At 49.2% G+C, this 19,290-nt stretch overlaps 1 long non-coding RNA gene across 1 annotated transcript; it reads right to left on the bottom strand.

The window, feature by feature from the left end:
* Positions 1–10,086: 10,086 nt before the first annotated feature.
* On the bottom strand, positions 10,087–19,194 carry LOC120101599 (uncharacterized). The gene is made up of 2 exons (XR_005502288.2): positions 15,818–19,194; positions 10,087–14,473 (listed from the first exon to the last, which is right to left on the bottom strand). It is a non-coding gene; the product is annotated as an uncharacterized LOC120101599 (long non-coding RNA).
* Between the last annotated feature and the right edge of the window lie 96 nt (positions 19,195–19,290).

Genomic DNA, 19,290 nt, shown 5'->3' on the forward strand with positions numbered 1-19,290 from the left:
GTCTCCACTTCCCTTGCATTTTGAAAGCAATTTTGTCTGCTTTCTCAGTTATTTCGCTTTAAAAATTCATTTTCAGTCATCTGTACCCACTCTACCTGCTTATTTATGTTTTCATAAATGCCATCAATATTTATTTGTACTCTCTTAGAAGGAAGGACAAACTGACAGTTCACAGCCTTGACAAACAAACTGAGCAGGCAGGAGAGACAGAAAAGCAGTTAGGCTATTCGATCACAACAAAAGAAACCTAGAGAGAATACTATATAATAATAATAATAACAACAACAACAACAATAAATAACAACAACAATAAATAACAACAACCACAGTAAATAACAACCATCAGCACACAAATGCATGCAGAATGAACTTATTCTGTCAGCAAGTCATGTGACCCTGGAAAGTTCAGGTTCAACTTCTCTTTTGTTGCTGTTTTTGAGACAGTTCTTAGGTAGCCCAGGATAGCTCCCAACTCACTGTGTAGCCAAGGAAAGCTTTGCCTCCATCTCCTGAACTCTGACATTACAGGCATGTCCCACCCTTCTGGGTGAGTTCAACTGCCTCAAGGCACATTTCCAGGCCTGAAGAGTGGGAGCTGAGAACAGAAACGCCTTCCTCAGTAGTTATCACAGGGGTTAAATGGGGTTATATAGTAACGGGCAAGCATCAAGTCTTAAGAAACACGTTAGATACTATTTTTGCTAGTACTAAATTCTAAAATTTTATTATTAATTGTACTACTATGTTATTCTCACCTCCATACTGTATTACAAGGAACAAAAAACCCAGTGACTTAAAAAATGTACATGTGTACACACACACACACACACACACACACACACACACACACACACACACACTCAGGTGCCCATAGAAGCTAGAAGAGGCCATCAGATAGATTTCTTGGAGCTGAAATTATAACGGAGGTCTTTTCTGCTCGATTTCTTTGTTTCCAGAATAATGACTCTGAGACTTAACTATTTATAAATAAACGCCATAAGCTTTGGCTTGTTCCCTGACTAGCTCATATATAACCCATTTTTTTAAGTCTATATCTGCCACATGGTTGGTTACCTCTCCTCAGTTTTATGGGTCTGATTTCCACAGAGTTCCAGGTGAATTTCTGGTGCTCAACTCTTTCCCAGATTTCCTATCTCTCTCTGCTGGATGTCCCACCTTCTATTTCCTGCCTCAGCTGATAGGCCATCAGCTTTTTATTGACAGGTGATGCTCCCATACAGTGCACAAGAGCTTCTTGATACAGAAAGTTACAGGCACCTGTGAGCCACCCGTTCGGGTGCTGGGATTTGAACTCTGGGTATCAAGTTAGAGCAACAACATCTCTAACTGGGGGGCCATCCTTACAGACCCCGGGTTCCTTTTGCTTTGCTTTTGTTAGCTTTTTTTTTTTTTAAATCAGTTCCCCATCTGTGCAGAGGAATGGTGGCTTGCTGGTGGCTCAGGGGGGTCATTTCGTGTATGAAATAGCATGACTGGTTGTGCTGAAGATGTTCAGAACTTAACTTTAGGAGAGTTTAGATCTGTTTTTAAGGTAAAGAATCTTGCTTGGAAGGCCTCAATTCATGATCCTCCTGCCTCAGCTCCCTGGCTGCTGGGATCATAGGCCTATGCCACCGTACTCGACTCAGTTTTTAGATCTTGGTGTCTGGGCTCTGATTTCACCACTTGGCCACTGAGTAAATAAAGCAATTGTTCAGTGTCTCATGAGTAAATCCAGGGTTGTACTCACTGACCCATGGAAGAGAATGAGAGGGAAGGCAGGGGCTGGCCTAGGAAGCCTCAGGGCTCTTGCGTATACGTGGTTAAAGAGGAGACCCAGAAGACAATCTTGCAGTCAGAGCTGGCATTGGCATCTACCCCTTGACTGAACAATTGTCCCCAGCACCTTGTGACCATAGCCCTAGGTTGCGGGTACTGGGGGCCCTTCAGAGGTGGCCAATTTCCTCAGAGAAATCCTGTATTTGACTTGTACTCATTCGTGAGTATCACCTCAAGCCTAAGCTGGGCAGGAGACTGGGAAGTCTCTAAGCTCTTTGCGGAGTTCTCCTCCTAGCAGGGAAGGACTTCCTAGAGGAAGGTTTTGCCTGTGTTCCGAATCTGGGGTGAGTATTTCCAAGCTCTTGGGCTCTTACTCAGGGGACTGCAAAGCAGCAGGGAAACGATTCAAAGCAAGTCATGGTACAGATTAGAAAGAAGCAAACCATCAAGATTGACAGCCTGAGTGTGGGCACTCGGGGGCCCCGGCAATTGTTTGGGATTTCCGTATGTGGGGTGCAAGAGGAGGAGTAGTTCAGCTACTTCCCATAATGCATCTGAATTTGAGCATATGCCTGCTCCATTGTGCATAGGAATAGTCACTCTGTAAATAGGGAGTTGTTCTTAAAAGTTCACATGGGGACATAGTCTTCCTTATTGCACATGCATGCTGTTTTAGTCACTGTTCTATTGTTGTGAGAAGACACCATGAACAAGGCAACATAAAAGGAAGCATTGAGGTCTGGAGAAATGGCTTAGAGGTTAAGAGCACTGACTACTCTTCCAGGAGTCCTGAGTTCAATTCCCAGCAACCACATGATGGCTCACAACCATCTGTAATGGGGTCAGATGCCTTCTTCTGGTGTGTCTGAGGACAGCTACAGTGTACTCATATAAAATAAAATAAATAAATCTTAAAAAAAGAAGCATTAAATTGGGGGGCTTGCTTACAGTTTTGGAGGATCAGCCCATGAACATCATATCACAGAGCACGGCAGCATACAGGCAGGGCGCTGGAGCAGTACCAAGAGCCCACACTGATCCCCAAGCAGCAGGCAGAGGGAGGACTGACTGGTCTGGTGTGGTCTTTTGAAACCACAAAGCCCACCCCCAGTCACACTCCTCCACCTCCAGGGTCGCATCCTCTAACTCTTCTCAAACAGCTCCACCAACTGGGATGCTTGCCTTCCTTAGAGGGCTTGGGGCTGCTGTTGGACTGTGGGATTCTGGTATCTGAACTTTTCCCTGTTCCCAGGGCAGTCTTGTCTCTCCCCTCCACACTTGTCCCTTCCCCATGAACTCCTTTCTCAACCTAATATGTCCTCCAGGTCTGGTGATGAAGGTCTTCAGAAGTGCCACTCAGCATGGAAAGGACTCAGACCCTTGCCAGATAATCGTGTGAAACCATACAGATGTGCAAATTTCCCTGAGGAGACACTTCTGTAGGATTTTTAGCTTATTTTGTTTTACATTTTACAGTTTTATTTTGTATGTGTGGACGTTTTGCCTGCATGGGTGTCTGTACACTGCATACACAATTGGTGCCCTTGGAAGCCAGAGGAGGGTGTGGAATCCCCTGGGTCTGGAGTCACACATTGCTATAAGCCACCATGTGGCTGTGGGGAATTGAACCTGGGTCCTCGACAGTAAGTGCTCTTAACTGATGAACCATCTCTCCAGTCAACAGGGATTTTCAGCACTTCCCAGAAGCAGACCTACACGGTGAGTAATACTTCCTTTTCTCTGTTTTCCCACTGGAAGCACCAGCTCTTCATTACTGGCTCCGTGCTGCTCTCTCTTAGGAGGGCTATTCTTGTGATTCTTGTGACTTTATCCTGGGGAGCAGATGATACCATTCTCCCCATTCTATAGAGGTAGAAACTGAGGTGCAGGAGGCACAGTCTCCAGAGGGGCGAGCTCAAGGTTGTATGCAAACAAAACTAGTTGGTACAGAGATTTGCTTGGCTGCTTGTCCCTTTTCTTCTCTAGGTTGGGGGAGGTGCTCTACCTGCTTCCGGGCTAGGTGAGGGAGCTTTCCGAGAGCAGGATTAGCGAGGTCAGGGAAGGTCAAAGGGACAAGCCACAGGGGCTGGATTGAGGAGCCTCTCTTGGCAATGTGGGGATGTAGACACCGTTATACACACTTCAGACTCAGATGACCCCTCTTCCTTTGGCCTCCTTCTACCCCCTCCCCCAACACGAACCTCTTCTTCAGTGTGCAGCATCAGCAGTTATCCTGGCAGGACTAGGCCAGCCAAATGATACTCAGGGGTCACAGTCGCAGCCAACTCTCTCTTGGCCTGGCATTGACTGGAACTTGCTAAGTTACTCTTCTGTTGCTGAGTGTGCCTCTTTATCCCACCTTCTCTGGTGTTGTTGTTGTTGGTGGTGGTAAGTGTACATACAACCAGGGAGACCCAGTAGGGTGAGACCTTTCTGAAACTGAAATTATATGGCTTTGTGTAAATTCCTTGAGTGAAGTTGATCATAAAGCAATCCTCTCTGTAAAAACAAACAAAACCACCATAACAGCCTCCCAAGTTCCGAGAGTTGGAGGCACTAAGTGGGTTATTAAGTGGGAACTGCAAACCCTTCCATAGGCAAGGTGGCCGGGGTCATTACACAATGGCCTTCTTCCGCGCATGCGCTCTCATTTACGCAGCAGTTTGTAAATTCTGTGGGCGAATGCTGCCACCAGTTTACCGCTGCCCTCTCAGCGCTACGGACACACAGAATCTCTTATCTGTGTCTTACAACGATGTCATCCGAGTGCTCTATAAGGGAGGGTGCTGAAGCGGTGGCCCGAAAAACCAGCAACTCTGGGAAGAAAGCAAGATGCGACCTGACCCTATACAGACGGCCTGCCTAGCGCGGGAAACCGAGCTACTAATTTCCTGTAGAGCCTCAGTGAAATATTTGGCGACAATGTCGGGAAAAGAAACAGCAGCCCCAGAGCAGAAAGATGCCACGCCAGGGACGGGTTTATGCAGCGCGGTTTTCTGCAAGGGGCAGCTGACCTGTGCTCAGACAGTTTGGAAGGTGGAGGAGCGGGTGCTCAGGTACCTTAGGACAGGCAATTCAACCTTTTACTTATTTATTTCTTTGTATGCCTCGTGTGTATGAGTGCTTGTAGAGTTCATAAGAGGGTGTCGGGTCCCCTGGAGCTGGAGTCACAGACCGTTGTGAGTAAATGTTGAGGACCGGATTTGGATTTTTGGCAAGAACAGCCAGCGCTCTTAGCCGATGGGCTATCTCTTCAGTCCTAGGCCAGACAATTTTATCTTTTTTATGGTGTTGGGACTTAGGGTTTCATCGGTAAAGTAGAGTCAGACTGGCTTGGCCCCTACAGGGAACTTTGTAGAGATAGACACCATATTACATCTGCCTCAAGGGGTCTCCTGAAATTAAATTTATTTTTCTCAGGGGCTTGCAATTCAAACTTGGGTGGGATGATCATTGCGAGACAAGGTCTCACCTTCTCCACCACCTTCCACAGAGCTGTTCCTAGGGGCTAGTGGTGGACCCGGTCTAGAGGGGATGAAAAGGTTTCACTTGGGCACCAAAGAAAGCAGGTGTCATGGGCCCAGCGCCACTGGAGGGCAGCACCAGCACAGAGCTAAAGCCACTGCGTCAGAGCCAGAGAGATTGTCTAGGCCTTGGGTTCCACCAGACATCATGCATGTCACCTTACAGGGATGAGGAGGATGCACAGGTCTTACTTTCATTAAAAGGGCGCCATCCAGAAGGAGACTAAATCAACAGGAAAAACAAATTCCCAAGCAATGCGACAGTTTCAAGTCACACGAAGTATCAGCAGAGAGGGTCAGGGAGGCCTTGTTGGGTGTGTGTGTACCTGTGCATGTGTGTGCGTGTTCACATGCACAGATGTATGCTTCTGTGTGTGTACTTGTGTGTGTGTATGTGTGTGTATGTGTGCGCGCGTGCATGTGCGTGTGTGCAGTGTTGAAATGAGAGCTGGGTTGAGAGAGCAGCCAGTGATCTGAATATATAGACTATAGATGCTAAGTGGGTTTGCATAGGAACTGAGGAGGCCTGGCATGAGGAAACAGGAATAGAGAAGCTAAGCAACCTACTTGTGGCCACAGAGTCAGTGACTTAGGGATCGTGTCTGAAATCTGAGAGAGAACTCATTTTTTATAACTTCGGCTTCCCTTGTCTTTAAGCTCTGAACAGGATCGTGACTACAGGGTATCCCGACTCCCCATTTCATACTGTAATTCACTGTAAGAAATAAGGCAGAGATCACTAGGTGGGAGCTAGAACATGCCCCTCCCCTCTGCAGCCACATTTTCTCACTTTTGAAAAGGCGGGGAGTCCTGACAACCAAGTCCGGGCTCCCCTTTCTGAATAGCAATGCACTGGAGTTTCAGGACTACTAGAGTGGGAGCGCCGTCTTGTGGACACTTGTGAAATCACAGGCTCAACTACAAAGGGTCTGGCGGGGCTGAGCCTGGAGGCCAGGATTGATTCTAGGATGTCACCAGTGAGCATGTATGTGTGTATGAGTGTAAGCTTTGCTTGTTTGTGCATGAAGACATGCATGAATCTGATCATGTATGTTGGTTTCTGTGCACAGGGTTGTTGGTGTCTCTCCCTGCATGCTGCTTTCCCTAGCTTATGGGCACATGTTCATATATGTTGCCATGGGACTGTGCCTGTGACTGTGTGTTCTGAGACATGTCTGTGTGTGCATAAAGGGCACATGTACACGAAGGCGTGCGCTTCAGCAATTGGGATGACAGGACAATGTGTGGAATTCCCAATCTCCAGTTCTCTCCTCCCCCTGGAAATTGACTTTGCTCCTTACCCACCAAGTTCCCTTTCCCTCTGGAAGCTGACTGCACCACTTCGTTAATGGGTCAAAGTTCACTTAAAAGTCACATTCAGAAACTGATTCTTCTTTCTATACATCCAGATACCTGAAAACTTCTGTCTCCCAAGGGGGTGAACGCTGCTGTGCTGTGGTCACCCAAGGACAGAGACCCGAGAAGTGTCCCCTGAGGGTGCACTTGGTTACTAGGGCATGACGCTGTCCACAGCAAGCTCTGGATCACCTTTCATCCTGCCCTCTGGCCCAATTCACAGGCTGACCATAACTTACTCTTCCTGTCCCTCCAGCCGAGGACACAGAGGCCCTGGGGACCCAGTGAGACAACAAACTCTCTATTTTCCTAACAACTGAAGGCGGGGGTGGGGGTTTGCTTCTCTCTTTAAAAGAGGATGATAGCAGCACTGATGGCTTCTTAGCTCAGGCTGCATGCCTTACCATGTATTTGCTTTGCAGAGGGCTGCAAAGCAAGCAAGGGCTCTCCGTTGTCCCCTCCTCGTGTCCCATAGGGTCCTTTCCTAAGAACAGTCTTTTCTCCTGGGGAGATCAGCTGCCATCTCCTGGACGTGGAGTGGTGGAGTCCTGCGAGGACCCAAAGCCGCTGGATGGGGCCAGCATTAATTTTGCAATCACCTCGCTGTGGTGCGCCTAATTGCCTGATCACTGTAATTGAGTCTTGGGGCTCACATCAGCGATAACACAGGGAGCATTTAGGGCAGTTAATGGGAAGTTCAGTGATACTTGCTCCCTGACTAGGGGCTGGCCACACTGTGAGCTCTTTCCTGGAGGCAGGGAGTTGGGGGGCATAGGGTGGATGGAGGGCAACAGCCACACACCACACCCCACATCCCAGCCCTGCCGAGTCTGCATGGCAGGTGGGTTGCTATTTACAGATGCAAAAGTAGCATTGGAAAGCTGAGAGCCCTGGATGTTGTAGCTGGTCTTTCTGTACCCAGTAGGTCTTTATAGAAATGACTCCCGGGTTCTGCCTGGATCCACCGAAAGAGAACCTGTGCTTTTCCTGGATTTCTCAGCAGAAGCTCACGTGCCTTGAGAGCCACTGAGTGCCAGTCTAGGCAGCTCACAATTTTGCTGACTGACAAAGGCCCTGTTGCTTTGATGAGGGTTATGGTGCCCCGTGAGCCTCCCGACCTCTCTCCTGCAGGGAGGGTAGGCACCCTGCATCAGCAGAGGGACCTAGTTCAAGGAGGTTTTCTTGAGTAAGATAAAGTTATCTGTGGACAAATGTCCCTTCAGTCCTCCCTGCCATTCTTGCTGTGGGAGATAGCTGTCCCCTCTGAGCTACCAAGGGCTCCACTGTCTGTTCTGCTTCTGTCTACAGGAACTGTCCACCAGTGACAAGCCAGTCAGGCCTGAAGGAAGCACCAGGTGTGTTTGCCTCTGACTGTCACTTTGAGGAGCATTTGCCCAGTTAGTTGGCCACGGCAGCTTCCTCTGGGGCTTCAGTCCTAAGCTTGTTGATGACCTTGGTCTTTGTGCATCTAACCCTACCAGAGACAGGGCTCTTCCAGCCTCAGGAGCAGAAGTGGAAACTTCTCTGACTTCAACTAGAAAAGTCAAAAAGTCCAGAATCGATGAAAGTTTCAGGTGCAGCTTGATCCAGGAGCTCTTTGCTGGTCCCGTGCCTTCGTCTATCCATCCTGCCTCCCATATGGAGGCTGGCTCCCCTACTGGAGCACAATGGCTTCCCTATTCAGGTCTAATGGCACAGTTTCTTCTGGAAGACAGCAGTAAATATCTATCTTCTTTTTGTCTGACAAAGCCAGTGAGAAGGAGTCCATCTCTGTCCTGGCACCTGCCTCAGAGGTTGCAATAAGGATCATGTTGGATTTCTTCAGCCAGCTAGGCTGTGAGGAGGGCCTCTCCTTGGCCTATAGGGAACGTCCTAGACCAAGTAGGAGTACCAGACCTTGGGTGGAGTGTTACCAGGAACATGCTACTTGGCTGGGATTGAAGTAACACAGGAAGGAATTCTCTTGTATCCTCAAGGGATGGATTCCAGACTCCCATGAATGTCTGAAACCACAGACAATACTGAACTCTATGCACATGACACTCTTCCCTATATACATAGCGATGGTAAGGTTAACTTATAAATTAGACCCAGAAAGAGACAACAATGATGAATGATAAACTAAGATTGCTATAACAAGTAAAACAAAGATTATTTAGACATAAGCTCTGGGACACTGTAATGTTTATTAGATAATAGGGACAACTAAGTGCCTCATGAGTATGGGTACATTGAACAAAACACAAACCCTATAATACACACACACACACACACACACACACACACACACACACACACAAAATACTATGATAGTCAATCAGATGACAGAGGTAGCTAAGTGACTAAAAGGCAGTGTATACAGTGTGAATATGGTACATAAAACATAAGCCCTGGGGGTTGGAGAGATGGCTCAGCCATTAAGAGCACTGACTACTCTTCCAGAGGTCCTGAGTTCAAATCCCAGAAACCACATGGTGGCTCACAACCATCTGTAATGAGATCTGATGCCCTCTTCTGGTGTGTCTGAAGAGAATGACAGTATACTCATATACATAAAATAAATAAGTCTTTGAAAACTCACAAGTCCTGATTGTGATAGTAAATTTAATAAAAGACATGGCCAAGTACCTAATGGGCAGGGAGTATACATTGAACATGCTGGATATAGCATAAGGCCAGTGATACTAATCAATCTCATGACAGAACAGCAATGTAACTAACAGGTAGGTAGTGGATACAGTGTGGATACTCTGAGCAAAGGGTCACTCACATCTTAGGTAGGAGAGATTAGGGCAGGGTAAGATTTCATGTTACTACTTAAGAATCTCAAGATGTTTGAAACCTATGAATTGTATATTTCTGGAATATTTCACTTGATATTTTGAATTGCATTTCGCTACAGATAACAGAGCCTTGGAAAGCAAAGCCACAGGTGAGATGGGCTACTGTAACACAGTCCCAAGTGCTGCAGACAACTGAGGTATGTTCCTTCACAGTCTGGAAGCCAGAAGTGTGGTATCCAGGAGAGGGTTTTCTCCCATTGCAGTTTCTTAGTAGGAACCCAGCCAGCACTTCTCCCTAACATCTGCTGGTTGTCGGGGATGCTCAGTGTTTCTTGGCTTGCAGATCTCTGCCGCCATTGTCACGGGGGTCTCTGAGCCTGTGCCTGTGTGTTCAGAGGCCTTCTTGCAAAGACATCTGTCACCAGGTTCCACTCTACTGCAGTTTGACCACACCTTAATTACACCTGAAAAGACCCTCACCTCTTTTCCAGACCCAGTTACCTGCTGAGGCTGCAGAGAGACCTGAGCCTCAGGGGCGCGCCCCTCAGTCTCATACGAAAGATAACAGCCAGTGCTCGACTGATTGTAAGAATCCCTTCTTTAAAAAAAGAAAAAGAATCCCTTCTTTAAAAACACACAACAAATATCACAGGATACGTTGATTTATTTTTTTTAAATTCAAAATAATTTTAGACCTGGAGGAAAGTCACTGAGGTTGCACAGCGAGTTCCTCAGTAGTAGTTCTTTCTCCATCCTTCCTGCGTTTTCTCTAACATCTCATGTAATCAGAACACAGTGACCCAAACCAAGGAAACCGTCTGGGTGCGATGCTATTCGTGAATGTGCAGATTTTATTCAGATCTCACCAGCTTTGCTATTAATGGCCCTGTTCCTTTCTGGGATGCAGGCCAGGATTCAGGCAGCAGGCTGTGCTCAGAACTCCTCTGTGCTCTGGCAGGGCTTCAGTTCTGCTCTGTCATGACTGGGACCCTCTGAGAGGGCACTGGTTGTTTCTGTTACGAAAAATTACTATGTGGGTGTGCCGACATTTTCTTCAACATCCGGTTGAGATCGTGTGTGTCAGGGTGGACACTCCTTTCCACAGTAACAAGCCTTCTGTGAGCCATGTGGGATCCACCTTATCTTGGAGATGCTCACCATCAGGCTGGGGACGCATCTACTGGGGTCTCCCAGGCTTTGACTTATTTATCCCTCTGCAGTGAATACGTCAGAGAGGACAATCCAGTTTGTCCATTGGAAGTTCTGTCCTCAGGAAGCTACTTGTTCCCCGCCATGTGGCCTTTACTCTTCACTCTACTAAGTGCCATTTACCCCCTCCTTCCCTGTTTCCCTCAGTGTGACCAAACACGATTATGACCTAACTTCTCAGCAGATATGTGTTCACCACTTTCTTTTGTTACTTCTCTGTTTTTATTTCATATCTGCACGTGTATGTGTTGTTACATGTGGGGTGCATAGAGGTCATGCCATGTGTCCTGCTCTATAACTCTACCTTTTTATTCCCGTGAGACCAGTCCCACTGAGCCTGGAGCTACGCCAGCTGCCAGCCCCTTCACCCCGCAGTCCCCTGCCTCTGCCCCTTTACAGCCCTGACTCAACAGGTGCATAGCCACGTCCAGCTTTTCTTTTTTTCTGAGATGGGGGAAGGTTCCCTGGGATGGGGAAGTGTTTCATTATGTAGCCCTGACTGGTCTGGGATTCACTATATAGACCCACAGAAACCTGCCCACTTCTGCTGAGAGCAAAGGCATGTACCACTGTGACATAGATGCTAAACTCAGGCCCTCAGGTTTACCTGATAAGCCCTCTCCCCAGGTTTCTAGTTGTCTACTTTCCTCTAATTAGAGACAACATTGTATGAATTTTACTGTTACTGTCTTCTTGGAGTTTTTTGCTTTGTTTTGTTTCCTTTTAATCTCTTTTTAGACCAGGTCTCATATATCACAAGCTGATGTAGACTCTTTCCGTAGCTGAGGATGATCTTTAACTCCTGCTGCTCCTATCTTTACCCACAAAGCACTGGGCTTGTGGGTGTACATCACTGTATCTGCTTGTATATGTTACTCGGGCAGGAGCAGACCCATGTCTCTGTGCACGCTGTGCTCTACTCACAGGGCCAAGCCCCAGGGTCATGGGAGGGCACTTGAGGCTGTGGGCATTGAAATGGAAAGTCTGAAGTGAGGCGAATGAGGGTTGGATTTTCCTCCAACAACCCAGGTGACAGCCGCTCACTTGCCCGCAGCAGCTCAGACTGGAGTGCAGACTGTGGGGCAGCAGGCAGCGGGCAGCGGTCACTCTTCCACCACTAGCTGCTGCCGCTTAGCTCTTAGTGCTCCCTCTTTATTTTCTTTCTGGCTTCATCTCCTACACTCCCCTGGGTAAGACACTGGAGGATGGGCTATTTTTAATATAATCCACATACAGTCGACCGCATGGAATTCAGTGCATTTCAGGCTTGCACAACCGTTGTCTTATTTGGTTCCAGGGGATGTTTTTACTACGCCCCTCCCAAGAGTCGCCTCTCCATCAGCGGCCATGCCTTCCTGTCCCCTTCTTCAGCAGGTGGGAAGTGCTCTGAGCACTCATTCTGGAAATGCCACCAAGTGGAATCGCATGCCCTGGATGAGCTGCTTCTCTCTTGCGTGCACCTATTTTTCTTTTCAATCGAAGTGCATCTATATCTATATGGTGACACAAATTACCTCACTTCACCTTTTTTGAAGCTACATAATAATCCGGTTGCGGGGGGCGGGGAACTGTACCATACTGTGTCTCTATGCACCACCCGATGGACATTTGGGCTATTCATCCTTCATGTAACACTTCTTCCTGTAGACACATCTTAATTTCTCACAGACTTTTGCATAGTTCTGGCTCCTACAGCCTCTGGCCTGTAAGTTTAACTTCTGAAGGGACTGCCACGTGAGCTTCAAAATTACCAAAAGTACAGATTTCTGAGGCTGCAGGAATGGCTCAGTGATTAAGAGCAGTGGTGCTCTTTTAAAGGACCTGGGTTCAGCTCCCAGCACTCACATGGAGGTTCCAACCATCTAACTCCAGTCCCAGAGGATCTGATGCCCTCTTCTGGCCTCTGTGAGTACTGCATGAACCCAGTACACAGACATATAGGCAGGTAAAACATTTATACACATAAAAATAATAAACATAGGTTTCTAATCTCTGTCTGCTAAGATCCTGGCTCTACAGGGCTGGAAATACAATCTCTCTCTCTCTCTCTCTCTCCCTCTCTCTCTCTCTCTCTCTCTCTCTCTCTCTCTCTCTCTCTCTGTGTGTGTGTGTGTGTGTGTGTACAAGCCTGGTGAGAAACTGCATTGTGTGTTCATGTGGGTGTCTGCATACGCTCATGTGGAGGTTGAGATTTGGTGTTTCCCTCTTCTTTTTTGAGGCAGGTTCTCTCGTGGAACCTGGAGCCCCTCTGTCCATCTAGACTAGCTGGTCAATGGACTCCAGGGCCCATCTGATCATTCACCTTGGCCTACTGACAAGTTGACACCCCTGGTTGTTGGAGATCTGAACTCAGATCCTCATGCTTGCTTAACAAGTGACTGACCCATTTCTGCAACCCTGGAGGCTGTTTCTGAACAGCACCAGGGAACAGTGAGAGAGGCCATGAGCAGGGTTGGGACAGAGACGCAGGAGCCAGGATCTATTCTTACTGTCTGGGAACTGGCTTGCATTCCCATGTTCCCAAAGTCTGACAATACATGTCGGTGCCAGCCCTGGCACCACTAGACACAGAAACATGGTCAGTCCTGCAGCCTGCGAGTTCACACTCCAGCGAGCCTCTGTGAGCTGATGGGATTGGATTGTTGGAGGCTGTGACTGTGGCCAGTGGGTCAGCCAGGGAGCAGTGACATTTTGTTTGTCTGAGTGTTTGTCCTTTGTCTTAAATGTTCAGCCAACATGTACAAATAGGGAGATTCTGAGCAGTAATTTGATTTTTGGAATCTTTGAAAGGGCAGCAGATCTGGTGGCCCTGGGCATATGTTATTACATGCCCAGAACAGGCTCCTGTTGGGGTGGGGCTGTACTTGCTCTGTTTGCCCCAGTTCACTCCATCCCCTAGTGTGGGCAGTGGACCGAGCCACCAGACAGAAAACCTGGTAAGGTTGAGCGGAACCCCAGCAATTCTCATAATTGAGAACGGTAGATGATTAAATCTACTCCCGACCAGGTTCCTGTCCTGGAACACGTGCACATGACACCACATGGAGAGGACTGTGGTAATCAATCAATCACATACAGGCAATACCCAAATCCCCTCCATGGTCAGATGAGGCATCTCTAACATCTCAGACCAAGCCAATAGAAGGTATCTGCCTTTAGATGCCTACCCACCCAGAATGTTTATAAGATCCTATCCACCAGGAATAAGGTACACGAGGTATTTTACCAAAGACTTTCTGAGAGTACCTGATTTATCAAGCTGTAATACCCTAAGGGAAGAGTATTTTCTCCTGAAGCTTTAGTTGCTGGAAGCTGCTAGAGCCTACTGCAGCAACTTCCTGCTCGGTGGTCCCCAACCTTAGCTCCTAGCCACAGACCAATTTTTACTGCATCCTGCCACCTGCCACGGACTCTGGGGCAACGGCCGCTGAGGAAGAGGCCCAACATCCAGTCTTGCTCCCCCTCAGGGAGCTGCAAACTCTTTGGCCACTCCAGCTGGGCCAGAGCCCCATAGATCTCCTCAGATAACCCCCCAGTATGAAGACCGGTACCCTAGACTCTTCTGCTGTGTGAACCAGTGACAGTGTGGTCCTGCCCCCACTGTGTCTGAGGCCATCCCTGCACTGGCTGTGAGACCCAGCACGTCACCGTCTATTCTCACCATCCTCTTCTCCACATGCTTTTTGTCCTCTTTCCCTTAGCCAGGTGCTTCTCACTGAGGGCAACTGTGGGGATGTGGGGACTTCGGAGAGAGGCAGCCTTGGGTTCCTGTGTCAGCTTCTGGCATTTCCTGGTTATAAAGTTGAGGTAGTCAGTTGACCCCTGTGAAACAGAGGCCACATATCACCCATCTCTGGGATGTCCTTTGACACAGGCATATTCGTGGCCTAACATTCCCCAGGGTTCAGGGTGGCATGTGACTGGTAATCCTGGGGCTAAGTGGCTTCTCCACATGCACCACACCCGGAGACAGAACCCATGGCTAGGGACCCAAGGCCTTTTGACCAGAAGGTGAGCGCTCGATGAGCTGCATCCACACCCACCCCTCATGTATCTCTGAGTTCAATATTAGCACTCGGGGAGGCTGGACTAGAACAGGACATCCAGCAGTCTGGAGAAAATGGGTTTCTAGGGTGCAGGATCGGGAATTACCTACCCCAACAGTCTCACCATATTCAATCTCTCCCCTAGGCTAGAAAGAAAGGTGGCTTTTTTTTCATCCCCTTCAAACAGTCACTTCTTTAGTAGTTACTGGATAAGCCTGGCACACAGTAGGTATTCAAGAAATGGCATTGCTTAGTTTTTAAAGTCTTTCCCCTTCTGGTAATGAGCCTACAAGGTCAGGGCCAGGAAGGTTCAGAGGCACACAAAGGACCAAGGGATAAGCGCCCTGACTAACCAAGGCTTTAACTTAAAATCGCCTCCCAGGTCTTTAGACACATATGCAAATTACATGCAAATCAAAGCTTTATTAGTAATCCTTTTCAGGAAGTCTGACTGGATGCAACCCTGTGGGGATGCTCTAGGAGGAGGTCACTGGATCCCTGGGAGCTTGCAGTCAGCCCGGGAGGACAAGTGCCTGGAAGGCAGACGGTTCGGAGGGAGGGATGGGCGGGGCAGGAGATTTGAGAGGAGAGTGGGTACAGGAAGGACCTTAGGGAGCCTTGTAGGAACGGCCTGTGACGGGCCTGATTACCATCTGCCTCTATCCCCTGGTGGTAGAGCTGATCACTCCTTAGTTGTTACTACAGCTTGGGCAGCAGTACGGGGCCAGCTCGGCTCTGCCCCCAGACAGGCTTGGTTTCCATGTTTGCACTAGTTTCCTGGGCTAACTCCTGAGCCTCAGTTTCCCCCTGTAAAAATGAACCCAGAGGGACTGCGTTTTATGAGGTAGGCTCAGGGCCTGGACTGGGAGTTGAGTCATCTCTGCTGGCCCTGCCAGTTCCCTGCCTGGCTAGAGCCTGGAGAGCCCCTGCTCTTCCTGCTTTCTGAGTAGTAGTAGCCCTTGCCTGTGGCCAGGTGCCATTAAAACACGGGCTGGTGCCACTAGGACCTGGCTGCTTCACAGAAGGCTCTTCTCTTCCCCAGTGGCTAGAGAAGGTGCTTGGTGGTGTTTCTTCTTCACTTAGTCAAGGAAATGGAGGCCAGAGAAGTTGGGAGACTTACCTAAGGCCACATAGCCATCTAGAGGCTAAGCTGGAGGCAGAGACCCAAGCATCCGGACTTGGGAGGCGGAAGTCCCACTATCTTCACTGCAGGTCATACAAGTTGAGCACACCCTCGTTTGATCGCTGTGGGGAGTCTCTGGGTCCCCTTTTCTGGGCACATGAAAACATCATCCCTGTGGAGCACAGTGTGTCCTATGGCACTGAATGATGTCCCACAGATCTCCCCCTCTAAGGATATGGGGGGGGGGGTTACCGGAAGCACTGCCTGCTGGGGCTTCCTGTCTCTGGCCTGTGCCTCCTCACTTTCCTTTCCTGACCCGCTCCGGTCTCTGTGTCCCCGCTTTCCTGTCCCTTCCCCTTCCCCAGCCTCAGGGCGGCAGTGTTTGGGGGAGATTATGCAGTGTTGACATTGGAATATGAATTAGGCAAGAGCAGCAGCCAAATATTGGAATTAGGGAAAGCGGGAGGCAGGCAGGGATCCAAGAGCGGCCGGGACATCTGTGTGTCGGCTGCTCCAGATGCCTGACCCCACCGCCCACCTGGAAGCCGCTGGTCCCTGAGCCACAGCAGGCTCTGCCACAGCCAAGCTTGGCAACGAGGCGGCTGCTGCTCTGAGTCCTGCAAAAGCTTCACCGGCTAGGCTAACTGCGTGCCAGGCCCGGGAGCGAGCAGTCCTCCTGCTGTGAGAGAGGGCAGCTGTGTCTGTCCTTCACTGAGCCATCTGAGAGCCCACTTAAAGGGCTGCCTCCCCTTTCTCCTCTTTGTATTTCTTCACTTTCCTTTTGCCTAGCCCCTTCCCCTTCCCTTCTTCCTTCCCCCCTCCCTCTCCTTCCTTTCCCCTCTGCCATGCTGGAGATGAATCCTGTGTTTTGTGCAGGGCAGGTAAGCATTTCACCATTCAGCTAAATCCCTAGCACGAGCCCCTGTCCGTATGAATCAGGTCAGTTCTCGCCAAGGTGTGCTGCATGGAACCCACTTTCTGCAAAGAGCTAACAAGCTTTCTGGAAAGGGGGAGGTGCTGTGTGCATGTTTGAGAACTGTGTTAAACAGGACCACTGTAGGGATGTCTACTTTCACAACATACAGGTTTGACCCTCTACAAGGAAGAAGAATGTCTAGGGGTTCTCAAAGCTGGTGTGACAGTAACCTGTTCCTCACTGAGTGTCTCTTTCAGATCAGTGTCCACAGAGCTGAATTTTCTTTGTACTCTCCTGATGGTTTCAGACAGCAGACAGGATGGTACAACCTTCTCTTCTCACCCCAGGTTCTTCCTTTTGTAGGGAAATACGATGTGCCGTGTGGCCCTTCTCTACCTGTGTTCCAGGCCTCTGGACCCACAGCACTGTGACAGCTAGATGACATGTTCAACATCAGCTCACAGGACAGGGAGACACTAGATTCCAGGGCTCCAGCTCTTGGGTTCAGGATCTGCCTGTCCCAGTACTGCCTGGGTAGCTGATATTATATAAGGCACCAGAAAGGCAGGTGCCAGAGTATCTTGGATGAGCTCTCGAGGGCACCACCCACCTCCAGCCACCTCTCTCAGTGTCTGGCCTGTTCGGTCCCCAGTTTCTGTGCTTGGAGTGCTTGCCCTAAGTAGGCTGTGAGTTCTGAGAGTGGTCCTGGCTTTCTGACCATCAAAGGACACCTTCTTCCTCTCTCCCCTCTCTTCTTCCCAAGGGCCTCCAAGCAGCAGCCTCTGCTTTGCCTCCAGCTCAGTTGGGATCACTGCAATCGGGAGGCAGGAAGGTTCGGGTCTTGGAAAAACTGAGCCAAGTCCCACAAAAGGCTCAGAGAAAACTTAAAAGCCTGAGACACTCCCTTGCCCCATCTGGTGAGGGCCTGTATTCCCCTATCTCAGGGCTAAGGAAGTCTCTCCAGTTCTAACAATATAAGTCTATCATTGGTACCTGCTGCCCTGTCTTCTCCTTATGCCTTCCGTAACCTGACATCTCCAGCTTGTCTTTCCTATAGGATTCCAGCTACTTACCAAGGCACATCCCTGCCCTGGTGCTATCCCACGCAAGGCCACTCAGAGGGACCTCTTAGTCTTCACCCACTCATGCCTTTCTCCTCCACATCAAGCCTGGCACCATCTCTACCACTTAGGGCCCCAAGTTTCCCAGCCTCTGCCCCTACTGTGCTTCTAGCCTTTCTGCCTTCTTCTTGGGATAAGCAATGCAAGCTTGGGGCCTCACCTCCTGCTGCTCCTTAAAGGCTCTGGCGCACACTTCTCTGCTGAATTTGTCTACATCAGATTAAACTAGCTAAAGCCAGTGTCTCACCCCTAGATCTCCTCTGTGTCCATTAGCCTACTGCCTCTCGAGATTTTAAATTCTAATGCAAACACACTCTTTGATCTGTCCGGACAGCTCAGCAGTAACCATGCTCATGTCCACCCTTGGCTCTGTTGGCCAATGGCATGGTTCCTGGGAGGCTGCCACCATCTGGCCTTTCTCTACCCACATACAGCTGTTCAAGTAATACACTCAGTTACTCTGATGTTTATTTACCTGTTCTCCACTCTCCGTCTCTCTCCATCCCCCTCCCTACTCTCTCTCTCCCCCTTCCCCCCTCTCTCCTTCTCCTCTTCTCTCCCTTACCCACTCTCCCTCTCCCTCCCTCCCTCTCCCCCCTCCCCGTGTTGGGGGGACATATGTGCACCTGTGCATAGGCTCAAGCTCCCAAGTACACTTGTGTAGAGGCCTGAAGAGGAGGCTGGGTGTCCCACTCTGTAATTCTCTGCCTTACCCTGCCTTTGAGTGTCTCATTGAATCTAGACCGGCATCTGGAAAGCCAGCAATCCTCCTGCCTCTGCTCCCTCACCCAGCCGCACCCAACCTTTTCACTTGGGTGCTGGGAATTTGAATCCAGACCCTAATGCTTGCCACAGAGATGGCCAGCAGGCCCGGCATGCAAGTTCTTCCTCATTCTTTACTGCTGTAAATAGTGCAGCCTTGACCTCCAGCCCCTTGGAACACTGCTGCAGGCAGAGTCTGTAGTGGGAATGCCATGCTCACGACCAGATGGTCCTCAGAAAACACTAGGCTCTTTCCACCCCACCTCACAGCAGTCTTGTCCAACGTGAGAACATGACAGAAGTTTTACCTCTTATGGTGCTCTGGGAACACAGTAGGCTCAATAAAATGTTTGCTTAGTATGTGTATGACTTGCTAATTCTGGCTATTTTCTCAGAAAAGCAGAATATCCCCTGCCCCGAAAAGTCTGAAGTCAGCTCTAAGACTGGACACCTTGACAAAAGATGTTTCTTATGTCCTTTTGGTGCTCTCTGGGCCATGAAGAACCCTGACAGCCTGGACACTTTGTTAAGTTGGGGTGTGATGGTGTGATGGTGTGATGGTGTGATGGTGTGTGTGTGTGTGTGTGTGTGTGTGTGTGTGTGTGTGTGTGGTTTTTGTCTTCAAAACTGGCCTTGAGGATCCAGGTTGCTATGGCAACCCTGGAGCAAGG

This window comes from Rattus norvegicus, chromosome 3 (genome assembly GCF_036323735.1).
Source record: "Rattus norvegicus strain BN/NHsdMcwi chromosome 3, GRCr8, whole genome shotgun sequence".
Lineage (NCBI taxonomy): Eukaryota > Metazoa > Chordata > Mammalia > Rodentia > Muridae > Rattus > Rattus norvegicus.